This window comes from Hippopotamus amphibius, chromosome 15, assembly GCF_030028045.1.
Source record: "Hippopotamus amphibius kiboko isolate mHipAmp2 chromosome 15, mHipAmp2.hap2, whole genome shotgun sequence".
Taxonomy (NCBI): Eukaryota; Metazoa; Chordata; class Mammalia; order Artiodactyla; family Hippopotamidae; genus Hippopotamus; species Hippopotamus amphibius.
Genome location: NC_080200.1, coordinates 64183720 through 64196370, shown reverse-complemented (window position 1 = coordinate 64196370; position 12651 = coordinate 64183720). Strand labels below are relative to the sequence as shown.

At 44.6% G+C, this 12651-nt stretch overlaps 1 protein-coding gene and 1 pseudogene across 2 annotated transcripts in view; both read left to right on the top strand.

Moving 5' to 3' along the window:
• Positions 1-7489, top strand: part of LOC130837161 (developmental pluripotency-associated protein 2-like) — a 39705-nt pseudogene extending 32216 nt beyond the window's left edge.
• The window catches only part of ADCY2 (adenylate cyclase 2), a 401037-nt gene that overhangs the window by 238005 nt on the left and 150381 nt on the right, over positions 1-12651 (top strand). The gene's annotated exons all lie outside the window — the stretch shown is intronic.

The following is a 12651-nucleotide window of genomic DNA, read 5'->3' as shown; positions in this document are numbered from 1 at the left end:
GTATTTTTTAGATGAGATTAACATCTGCATCAGTAGACTTTGAGTAAAGCAGATGACCCTCCATAATGCGGGTGAGTTTCATGCAATCAGTTGAAGGTCTTAAGAAAAAAGACTGAGGTTCCCTGAGAAAGAGGGGCTTTGGTCGGCAGATTGCTTTTGGGCTCAAGTGTGAAGCATATCAATTCCAGCCTGCTCACCTGCCCTGCAGAATTCAGACTTGCCAGCCCTCACAATTGTGTGATCTGATTTTTTAAATTAAAGATGATGGATGGATAGATAGGTAGATAGAGGGATAGATAGGTAGATAGATAGATAGATGATAGATAGATAGAGATACGCACATTCCATAGGTTCTGTTTTCTCTGGAGGAACTTGACCAAGGCACGTGAATATGTGAGAAATCACTAGAAATCAGGAGAACATCATGGAAAAATGAAAAATAATAAGCACACATTTGAAAATGATGATCTAGCAAATAAAGGTATTTTTTAATTGTAGAAAGAAAAGAATATGACATTGTGTTACCAGTGGGAATTTCACCAATCAGAGCCTTTCTTGCCATTTTATTTCTTAGTCATCAGAGATCAGCATGGCAGTGGAAGAAGCCAAGTGCTCTGAGATTCTGACCCAAAGATGTGAACTGTGATGAGAGACGTGATGTTCATTAAGGACTTGCTCAGTCATTACTAACTTGGGAATAGCCCAGAATCTATCACAGCTCCACTCATTTCCTAAAACATATGTTGAACGTTATCTGAGTCTAACTGCAGCCTGGTTTAGGAAGCAGAGTAAGTAGACTTAGTGGGTCTGATGGTAGGAAAGAGTGTGACGCATGATTTTTGTGGGAATCACGCAAACTACGGACACTTCTTAAAGGGAGGCAATGAGAAAGAACTAGAGGGAATACACACAGGAGGAGCCAAAGGAATCAACAGTATAGATGAGTGGAGGCCGAGCAGGGTGAAGGGCAGTGTGAGCTCGGGTCCTCTTCCATAATAACATCCCGAATGCACGGGCTTCCCTCGGGGTTAATGGTTTGTGTTCAGTGCCTGGCACGTGGTACCCGCCCAAGACAGATGACTTGTTATTAAAAATGTATTGATTTTTCATTAACTGAATGTCTGTTTTTAATGTATTTATTTGAATTCAGTGCCTAGTATGTGAAAAACACTGCATAGTTAACCTAAAGATAGGCGGTGTAAACTATGAGACGTGTAATAAAGGAAGGTCCCGTAGCACTGGGAGAGCTGTTGGCCTCCATCTCAGGGTTGCGGGCACCTGATTGACGGAAAGCCTGCCGGTTGTGAAGGATGGTGGTCCTTCCTCCATCCCACCCTCCTGTACACACTGCTTCTTCCTAATTTGTTCTGTGTTTATCCAATTTAAGAGGCTGCTGTAACCCAATGGAACTCAGATGGTATCTCAAAATAGTGTTCATTCTTTCAGCATTTACTGAGTGCATATTATATGGAAAACATCTGATAATATTTTAAAGGAATAATTGTTATATTCATTTCTGTGACAAAATATGTACAGACTGAAAGGCTTTATTGAAGACCTACCCTATTATACTATTTAATTCTGTAATAAAAAATGCAAACCTGTTTTATATACTAAGAGTATATGTCTCAATGTATGTGAGCTGTGTGTACACACTAACGTATTCTAAAAAAACAGCATTAATCCTATATCTGCCGTCCCATATAATAACGTCTCTAAGATTTGATCGGTGAGTAGTTCTTTATTTCTTCCCAATGAAATCAGTCCCTGTGTGATTTTATTTAACTTTCAAGTCAGACAGATAGCAGACAAGCGAGGGAGGAATTTTGCAACTAGAAATGATCATTAGCACTTCGATTCTTCCGTTATCAATGGCATAATCATTCTTATTTTAAACCTAGTCTTATATCTCCTTGATTTCTACATAAAACATTGGAAAACATGTTGATTCATCTGGGTTTTGAAAGGATGATATAAATTTAAAATTTCCTACATGTTAAGATATAGGTGAAAATGGGAGAAAAAGTTGAGGCATTTTTTTTTGTTGGTGGTGGTTATTTTGCATATTTCACTGCGATGTACCTATTCTGGCTATTTCCCAAAGGTTGAGCACTCGGAGCAAAACTCACTCGAAGTGAGCCTCTTCTGTGGTTTCTCTCCTTAGTGATCCACTCATAGGAGACGATGCTTCAGTGGGCAGGGGAGAGTCAAGAGGAAAATGGGGGAGGATTTATGTTTAGTATTAATTACACAACTGAGAAATAGTTCTCTCCATCAAAGAGCTGCCTGAAGAAACTTCGTATTATTCGCTGTACGTGCAGTGGAGATGTCCATGACAGCATATGAATCAAACTAATTGTAACTCTCACTTGGTTATGAAAAAAAATGACATTTGCATTCTTCTAAATTAAGTCTTTCTCACACAAATTACTGGTTGCCACTGTAAATCAAGCAACATGTGTTCTGAATTCTGACTGCTGGAGAATTAGCTATTGAGTGGGGAAACGAGATACTTTTGTTTGCAGCTCAAGTTGACTTTTTTTTTTTTTTTGCTTTATCTAAAAATAAGTGTTATAGAACTATTGCTTCACCAGCTTCTGTAGCGAGAAGGATTTGGGAATTGTTTGATCCAGACTCTCTGTTTTAGGGTGAGGACAGTGAGGCCCAGGGAGGTGAGAGTGTGGCCTGAAGTCTCACCCAAAGTAGTGGTCAGCTCAGACGCGAACTTTTATCTTCTGGTTTTGTGCAGTAAACATCTTGCACAAACGTCATCCTAGTCACGTGGTGAGATGGCCACTGCTAGGGCAACCAGTCACTGAAATCCAGTATGTGGGTTTAAATCCAGATTCCTGCATAGGTCGGTACCATCAAAACACGAGGATGTGGGGGAGCTGGGATTTGCTTCCAGACCTGAAAACATCCAAGCACGTGCCTGGAACCCCTACGCTCTCCTTCTCAGCTGGAACTTGGAAATTAAGAGTTTCCAAGATCTATTCTCTGGATTTTATTGTAAAGTTGAGCAGCATATGAGAGAGAGATTATGGAAATAATAATAATGCCCTTTGGTTGAAGCTATACAGTTGTCAGTGACCGTTCTGATGTGTCTGCCTTGCCTTTAAGTGTGATTTTCAAGAGAAGTTTCTCTGCATCAGGAATCATCAAGCCATAGCTCAACGAGGGTCAGATCCGGCTGCCACCTGCTTCTGTAATGACCTCATGAGCTGAGAAAGCGTTTTACATTGTTAGACGATTTTTTTTAAACAATCAGAAGAACAGTAATGTTCCATGACACATGAAAATGACATGAAATTAAGGTTTCCATTTCCAGAAATAAAGGGTTGGCTCACAGCACATTCATTCATTTTCTCCCTGGCCGTGGTGCTTTCCTGCTACGACGGCAGATCCGAGCTGTTGTAATGGAAGTGGCTTGGCCCCTAAAGCCTGACTATTCATTTCCTGGCCCTTTACAGAAAGTTTGCCAGTCCCTGCTCAAGGCTGTATGGGTGGAGGCTCTGTGTGTCGGGCACCGTTTCCTCCCGGTGTTAGAATCTGCTTCTTTCCTGTGAGGCTACAAGATGCTAGTATCCCACCTCTCCAGAGAGGAAACGCCTCCTTGCCAAATGGCGAGCCTCGGGAGCTGCCCAGCGGCCACTCCTGCTGCTTAGGCGTGTGGGTGCAGCTGGATGACAGGGATCTAGAGAAGGCAGCAGTGTGGGGGCCAGGACCATTAGAGAAGAGAGAGGAGAACATTTGAGGACACTGAGAATGTTTAAACAAGTGGCAAGTGAGGTGCTGGAGGTGAAGAGGCCGTGGGGAGCAAGACTGAGCAGGGAATGTCTGTCTGCTCATGGACCCTAGCAGCCATGTGGGGGCCCTGCATCCTGACCGCCTCCTTCTCTGTGCTGCGGATGCAGGACTCTGTTAGGGGCTGAACTGGATCCCCCCAGATTCATACTTTGAAGCCCTAAATCCCAGGACCTCAGAATGTGACTGTATTTAGAGACAGAGTCTTTGAAGAGGAAACTGCATTAAAATGAGGTCAATAGAGTGATCCTAATCCAATCTGACTGTGTCTTTGTAAGAAGAGGAGATTAGGACACAGACACACAGAGAGAAAAGACCGTGTGAAGATACAAGTTGAAGGCAGCCACCTGAAAGCCGAGGAAAAAGGCCTCGGGGAAACCCAACCCTGCCGACACTTTGATCTTGAACTTCCAGAATTCAGAACTGTGAGGAGATCCATCTCTGTTGTTTAAGCCCCCAGACTGTGGCACTTTCTTACAACAGCTCTAGAAAACTACTGCGGTGTCACGTGGCCACCTTGGCAATCAGACGTGACACAGAGGTAGGCACACCCCTTGTCTTGTCCAACACAAAATAGCCCAATTATGCTTGTAGCAATAACATCAGGGTGATTCTCCAAGATTCGTGATTCCAGTGCTTCCCAGAGGACAAGAATTATGATATGATTTTATTGACCCAATAATTTTCTCACGTTCTTCAGGAAAGCCAAATTTTAAGCACCTCCAATGAACGCGACAAGCAATGAAACGGGATACCTAAAGCAGATATTTCAGTCTCAGCGCTTTAGACACATGGAGCTGGACCCTTCTCTGTGGTGGGGCTGCCCTGTGCCCTGCCCTCTACCCACGATGTGCCAGTAGCATCCTCCAGGCGTGACAACCAGCCATGTCTCCAGGCACTGCCCAGTGCTCCCTACGGAGGTACAGAATTGTCCCCAGCTGCAACAACTGGTGTAGACTGAGACCCCTACCACTCTTCCCTTCCTCTCCCTGGATCAGATGCAGTAGTGACGGGTTTTTTCCCTGGTTTCTTTGGGATCTAGTAGGCGCACCTTTAAACAGCCATACTGTTTCCACCCTGCGGTGGTCTCCATCCTCCCTCAGTCAGAAATGGAGAATGCCTTTGAGTCTGCCTTTCTCCGGGTTTGTTGGGATTAGTAAGAGTTCTCTGGACTTTGTCTGCCCAGGGGGACTGCTTGAGAGGGTGAGCTGGATTAAGAGCCAAGCATAGCCTACCTCATGCTCAGCTCTGGAATCTTCTCTTTCTCTTCTTGGCCATTGGTTCCTAGAGTTGATGTTACTGGGTCATGCCCTTTTTTGTGTTGTTGTGCAGTTGGTGAATTTTCCTTGTTGCTTTTTATAAATGTTGGCCTATTCTGTTCAGTATTGTGAGAGGAAAGTTCTGCCCTATAGTTTTAATATGACACCTGTATTTGGTCACCAATTTTATTTGTATACTTATAGTCATCAACAAACACAGCCATAATTACTGATCATTTAGTAACTGTAAAAAACATCTAGAATTGCAGATAAAATTTAAATGTTTATGTAAATAAAATGCATTATCTGTGCACGCTTCTCCCTCCCCTCAAGGTAATTGCGACTGTAACTGGGGAACCGATGTAAGTGAAAGAATTTGAGAATAATTAAATGACAAGTAGGCATTATTGGCAATGAAACAAATCCTCATTCAGAGAACAGAACCATGCACGAGTGTAAGGAGATTTCTGATCATGGAGGCTAAGGTACAGGCCTTTCTGCCTGCCGGGCAAGTTCTAAGCCCTTTCTGAACATTAACCCTTTTAACCCCACAGCAGTCTCATTGCAGAGGGCTCTTCTCACCCCCTTTAAGATGAGGGGCAAGAGTAAATCTCAAAGAAGGAAGAATGAAACAAAACACAAAATACAATAGTAGAGAGCGTTCAGGGAGAAATTAGCAGACCCAACTCTGGAATGTTATGAATGAAATGATGGGAAGTTGCATAGATGAGGCTGGATCAGATGAGGAACACGGTGGAAATGTTTAGACCAGAAGTTTCTTTCACTGCAGTGAAAGGGATTGGTGAGTTCACTAGATCAGTAACGTCATTGATGTTGTTGATAACGTGTTGATATTGTAAGCAGATTACAGCAGCAAGTGCATAGTTGTGCTGATAAAAGCATTCGGCTACAGTAGAACATCTGTAAATACAAATAGCTGATATCGTGATTTTTTTTGAAGTAATTATTTCAAAAGTTAATAGATAATTCTGTTTCGGTTTTTAAATGTATGGTACTTTAAAACATGATCTTTTATTCTGTAGTTTGGCAGTATTGAGTAGCGGATGTCTGAGGATCCCACATCTTATTTTATGAGAGTTTCATGATTTTGAATTCAAGTTGAATAAGAGGTTTGAGGTCCATCCGTTGAATTGAAAGTTTTGGTTGCTTCTGCTCCATTAAACTGCATATTTCATATGCAAAAACATCTTGCTTCAGGTAATGTGGTGCAGTATGCTTTTATCAGCTACCAGAAAAGCAGTTTAGTAAAATCACTCAATAACAGAACAGTCCCAGATATTTCAATGGATCACTTACAAGTGAATCTGAAACATATCTGAATGCCATTTCATTAGTTTTCCCCTTCCCTTTCCAGACTGTTTATTTTAAGAAATCTCTTCATCCTATCCTAATTTTTATTGTGTTTATTTTCTTGACAAAAAAGTGAACATTAGTTTTTTTAAAACCCATTTTTACTGAGCTAATACATACGAATTTGCGTCTAAAACAATCTTAAAATAAACTGAAAGTGACTCACTGCACTTGTAGACAGCTGCTTACTTTCCATCGTCTATCTTGTTTGCTCTAAGCCATTTCTAAGAATTATTTGCCAAGTGTTAATCCGAGGTAGAAACCAAAACGTGAGCATCGTAGAGAGGATAAAGTAGCACTCTCCTCAATCCCTCGCCAGGAGCCCGTCCTGCATCTTACCCTACCTAGTGTCAGCCCAGCCTGCAACACGTGTTTGGGTGAAAAGGAGAAGAGAGATCAGTTGTGTACAGAGCTGCACACCAGGGCAGTTCACAGAAAGTCGCAGTGAGGCTTGACTTGATCTAGGCTTGGGGCGGGGGGGTCCCTCATGGAGAGGCCCTGGGCCTCCCGGGCCTGTAGAAATTACCCAACCCTTGGATCTGCTTGCCTTTGGAATCATGAATATTGGAAACATCTGTCATCAGTCTGTGTCTGATGGCAAACACCGCCGTTTTTCGCCATCCTTTGAATCTGGGTGGGCGTGATTCTCGCTTTGGCTAGTAGAATGTGGGAAACGAATGCTGACAAAGTCCGTGCCAAGGGCTTATGAGGCCCCGAGATCCCCTCTTGCTTTCTGGAATCACCGTCAGGAAAGCAGCGCAGCCTCATGGAGGATGAGTGGCCACAGGGAGAAGATCCAAGGCCCAGCTGCCGGCCAGCAGCAACTGCCAAACAATCGAAAGGCCCAGGGTGGGCCTTCCGGCCAGGCCAGCCCTCCAGTTAAAAGCAGTCACGTGACTGACCCGCAGCAAAGCCAGCAAAGGAACCACCCAGCTGGTCCACAGAATCAGGACAGGGAGAAAAAGAAGCATCGCTGTTCCAAACCACTAGTCCTGGGCAGTTTGTTTTGCAGCAGCAGAGAACTCAGATACATCCCTAATCCTTATCAGGCCTGAGCTCCATCAGCAGGGGCACCAGAGCTGCTGAGAATAGGATACTCTTTTCCTTAGAAATCACTGCATAGAATTCAATATTGTATCAGATACCAGCCTTTCTCACGTCAATTTAGGGCTCCTAAAAATGTTTACTGTTTAACAAATATTGTTATCAGCATGACAGAGTTGAGAAAATTTCCAAGCTTTTATATGCTGATGCAGTTAATTTAATGTAGGGCCAGAACAGCGCACTAAATATATACATAATTAGTGTAACATAGCATCTTCTCATGAGCCATGACTTTCACTCCCATGCGGATGGCGGTGTTTGTTTCCTGGCAGAAACCTTGCCCCTTTGCACTGTGGCAGGGCTGCCGTTCATAAGTTATTCATTGCCTCTTCGGCTCCTCCACACTGTGCTCTGGGGGGCTGTGCGCCTTTCATCACACTGAGTCAGAGACAGGAGGCGCCTCCCCGGCGTAATTGACGTGAGCACTTGAATTCGTACCTGCAGCATAATGAAGAGGAGAGTGTCCGCTTCATCGGCTCTAGAAAGGTCAGATATAAGAACACTTTTAAGAAAAATACATGAAAGAATGTAAATGCATGCATGCCAACCAGCGTGTGTGGTGACAAAATTAAAAGACATCTGTAGTTCTCCAGGTACATAGATATGCATATAGATGCACATATATTATACACATACATAACATACGTATATACATGTATTTGTTATGTACATTCTCCCATCATTTCTTCTAATGAAGAAAATCACGAGTTTTTCAAAATTACCCAAAAAAATTCAAAATGTGTTTCTTTTCTGCTGCCGCACTCAAAGGATGTCTTCCTATTTCCTCCTGACGCCTTACAGAGTGGGAGAAAGCTCAAAGTGGAGGAGACAGCACAAACATACTCAAACACCTCTCAGGCTGCTAGGGGGACACTGGCAGCCAAAGAAGTTACACACTGTCCACCTTTGTTACCCCCCATCCACTAATGAGTGACAGAGCTGAGGCCAGAATGTTCTCCTGACTTTCATCACTGAAAAGGCAGGCTGTTTCATGAGCTGCCTCCTTATTCAAAGTGTAATGAGGCCTTAGTCACACAGTCACACATTCCTCCCTGTGTCCCTCTGACAAATGTTTCTTGAGTGTGTACTGTGTTCCCGGCTCTGTGTTCCATGCCAGGGACAGAATATTGAAGAAGGCACCGTTTGGGCACAGCAACATCTACAGCTTTGGGCAGGAAAGTAAACAGATGATTAGAGTTTGTGTGTAAACACTGGATGCCAAAACAGCGCACAGCACCTAACCAGACAGCTCTCAGGGAGGAGGTGACAGAGGAGGTGGGTGTGGGATGAGAAGCGTGACCTAAGAGTTCACAGGGCTGACCTTAGTGAAGGACGGTGGTGTGTGCGGGTGCAGGGGGATGGGTGGAGCCTGGGGTCCAGGTCCCGGGGGGCATGGTCTCCAGGGAGGAGGTGAGTGCAGCGCAGGGTGGAGCTGCATGTGACTCAGGAGAGCTGGACCACAGGCTCGAGGCTAGGGAGGAAGCAGTGAAGGAGGTGGGGTTCACGGTGGTATAGCGTACCTTGTGACATACTGGAGGATTTAGGATTTGTCCGTAGAAGCATTCAGAGCTGGGACTGACCCGCTTTGGCTGCTTCACATTCTAGAAAGACCTCTGCTGCAGAAGAGAAAGGGTGAGGGGAGTTAGAAGGTGACCCACACATCAGATGGGTGGCAGGGGTGACTGAGAACAGCGAGTAGCAGTTGGTAGCTCAAGGGGAAGGGACAAGTTCCACAGTGTGAAGGACAGGAATCGCTGCTTCCCGGGACATGGGGTGATAAGAGGGAAGAGTAACCAAGGATAAAAGTGGTTTCAGCCTGGACAGCTGGGCAGATGATCAGCCTTTGGCTTCACTAAGGTTCCCAGGGGAGGAGCAGCTCTGGGAGGGAAGGCGATGGTTTCCATCTTGGAAATGAAGCATTGGAGTTCTCTGCATGTGACAGAGACCACTGTTTTTTTTCCCAATGTCCATTCTCTCCTTCTTCTATACTAAGAGGGTCTTTTCACCTGGGCACATGCCATCCTGGACAAAGACATGTCTCAGCATCCCTTGTGATTATAGCTTTATGATGACCTCTGGCCAGTATGAGCAGAAGCCATGATATCTTCCAAGGGATGCCCTAAGGAGGTGTCCTCTTCCATTCTGGGAGGGTTGAGGCAAGGAGGCAATTGAAGTGATGGACCGTGGAGTCCAGGGAGGAAAGGAATGAAGTAAGGAAAGGGGAGGAGCCACTGGGGACAGGTAGTGTGGCTAGAAGTCCAAAGGAGGAGTCTCACATTTAGAGCAATGGTTCTCAATCAGGAGATTTTTACCACCACCGCCGCCCCATCCGGAAGCATTTGGCAACGCCTGGAGGTGATTCTGGTTGTCACGGATGGGGATGGGATTTCTACTGGCATCCAGCGGGTAGGAGCTACTAAAGTCCAGGTTAGGTCTAGGTCTGTGGGTTAGCTAGTGTGCAGGACGGTCTCCCAAAACAAAGAACTGTCCAGCCCCAAATGCCCGTGGTGCTGAAGGTGAGAAGTCAGATTTAGAGAAGCGGCTGGCAAGGTGAATGTGTACAATGAAGTTACGTGCCCTTCATAATAGTGTTGAAATTGTTTCAGCCTGTACCCACACAAAACATGCACGTGTGCTCCCTGCAAGCCAGTCAGAGCTCATCTGCCTGGCAAGGCTCAGCCCACGGGCTGCCAGTTTGCTTCCTCTGGGCTTAAAATTTTGATGAATTCTTAAGAACGCATATGCTTAGAATAAATAAGTGAATTCACAAACCCACCAAGTCAAGGTTTCCTACTACATTACCTGTATGATTCCAGCTTGACTTATCAACATATGCAACTAGTGATAAACTCTGTTACAGACATTTTTCTTAAATTATAGAAGCTTCGAGCCACAATTTATTTTTCTTTACCAGGTAGCCATGTGTTGGGGTGGGGGAAACCCCCCCCCCTTCCTCTGAGTTATTTTGGCTGGTCTAATAATGAAATTGATACAAGACAGATGAACAGAAGAAAAAAATAAGAATTTAGTTCATACCTTCGGAGCTCTCATAGAAATAGGACATTAGAAGGGGCCAAAGCAGGCAGGTTTTATATTTTTTAGACAAAGAAATAATACATTTCTGAGAAATTGACAAGACAAAGAAATTTAGGCTTGGGTGCTTAATTAGTGAAGAATCTAAACAGAGTTTGGGCTTGGGGTAGTAAATTAAAGAAGTAACAGGTTTTGTTTGTAGGGGGTTTTCGGCCCTGAATTCCCTATCCCTGGCAATAAGGATGTTTCTCTCCCTCCTGGCCCTGGACGTCTACCTTTCACACGGGAGATTTATTTGCTGCTTTCAGGGAGGCAGAGAGGGTGGGTTGTAGTATCCTTTTTGCACTAACTGTTTCTCAAGTAACTTTAATTCAAAATAACCACGATGTCACTGCGGCATATCTTGGGCTGGGAGGATGTGCTGCCCTAAGCACCCAACAGTTGCATCTGCGATCCTGAACCAGAATCAGTGTTTTTAGCTAATATTTGACATCATTCTCTCTGAAGACAGAACTATTAGTGAAACTTAGGTGGGAGAACCCTTGAGAGAAAATCTGCAGTCTGATTACAAAAATGTATATTTTAAAGACAAAGATAAAAGGTAACAATTATCACGTGCCAACGGTATGGATTCACAGGTCAGGTGCGTAACAAGTTAACAGCCCAGCAAACTGCAGCAACAGAGCACCTTCATTCCTGAGTTTGAAACACAATCATTTCATTTGAGTTACTTTTAGTAAAATTCTAGGAATGTTGACAGCCTTTCTAATTTTTTTGCCGTGGTGAGTTTGCTGTACAATTTGCCGCTTGCATCTTTAATTTGTATCTGAGGATGCTTAGGACATTGCTTGATGAGCGGAATGAGAATTAGTGCAGTTCTACTGTCTCTCTTCCCTTGTTTATTATTCTTTCCCTGATAAGTGGATGTAATTCAGAAATGATGGGTCCATCTCTTGGTATCAACTGTATCAGTGCCCAAGGGGACAATTAGTGTTTGAGGGCAGGCACCATATTTAAAGGGTATTATCTGCAAGGAGGCTTTTCTCTGGAGGCTTTATTTTTCAGGACAAATAAGCAGAAATGTGAACACCTACCTCTGCGCTGGAGAGTCCTCGGATCACCTCTCTAAGCCAGCTCTTCAGGTTTGCATTCGCAGCAGAGGAAAAGCAAGGCCCACTTCAGGATTCAGTCCTGCATGTGGAAAAACATCACTCATAAGGTACAAAGTATTCAATTCTGGGTGGGAGACTACGGAGGTCCTAAGATGAGGCACAGCTCTGTTCCCCACCTGGGCCGCAGGGCGCACGGCTGCACAGGTGCCCAGAGCAAGATGGGGGGAGGGTCCGAGAGCATCACGCGCGTCTCCCAGGCCGCTGCTCCCACGTGCTCTGAGACAGCACAACCCAACACCAGTGCTGTTACATCACCCAAAGGGGACCTCACCATGCCAACCCTTTGAGAGAAACGACAAGCAGTTTCTTCCAGAAATCTCCTCGGTTCCCTCCCTGCTCAAAGAAAGCCCTCCGATATTCGCTAGGATTTGCTCTGTGCCGCAGTGTGGCCCGGGGAGCACCTCTGGCAGGGGTTTGAATGGGGGGTAGGAAGAAGTTGAGGGCTGTCAACACTGTGGAGACCGAGACTCACCCCAAGATCAAGTTTGCTTTGTGGTTCAAGTCTCCAAGTTTAGCACAATTAGGAAAAAGGATTATTCTCCTCCCCTCCCAAAAAAATGGCGGGGGTTGTGGTGGGAATTAATCATGCCTGGAGACACTACCATGTGGAACAGTATCCCTCCTGTCACTGGTTGGAACTGTTCTTTCTTCTTATGCCTATTTACCTGTTGTCTCTTATCCTAGATGGTAAAGAAGAGCTCTACCCACTGACCACCTCCATGGGTTCAAATCCTGACTCCACAACCTGCTTGATGTGGGATACTTAGCAAGTCCCCAAACCTTTTCATCTTCAGTTTCCTCTTTGTAAAAATGAGGAAAGTAATAATACCTACCTCCTTGGTTTGGGGAAGCATTAAGCAAGATAATGATTACAAATAGCTTAGAACTGGAATTGGTCCATGGAAAGT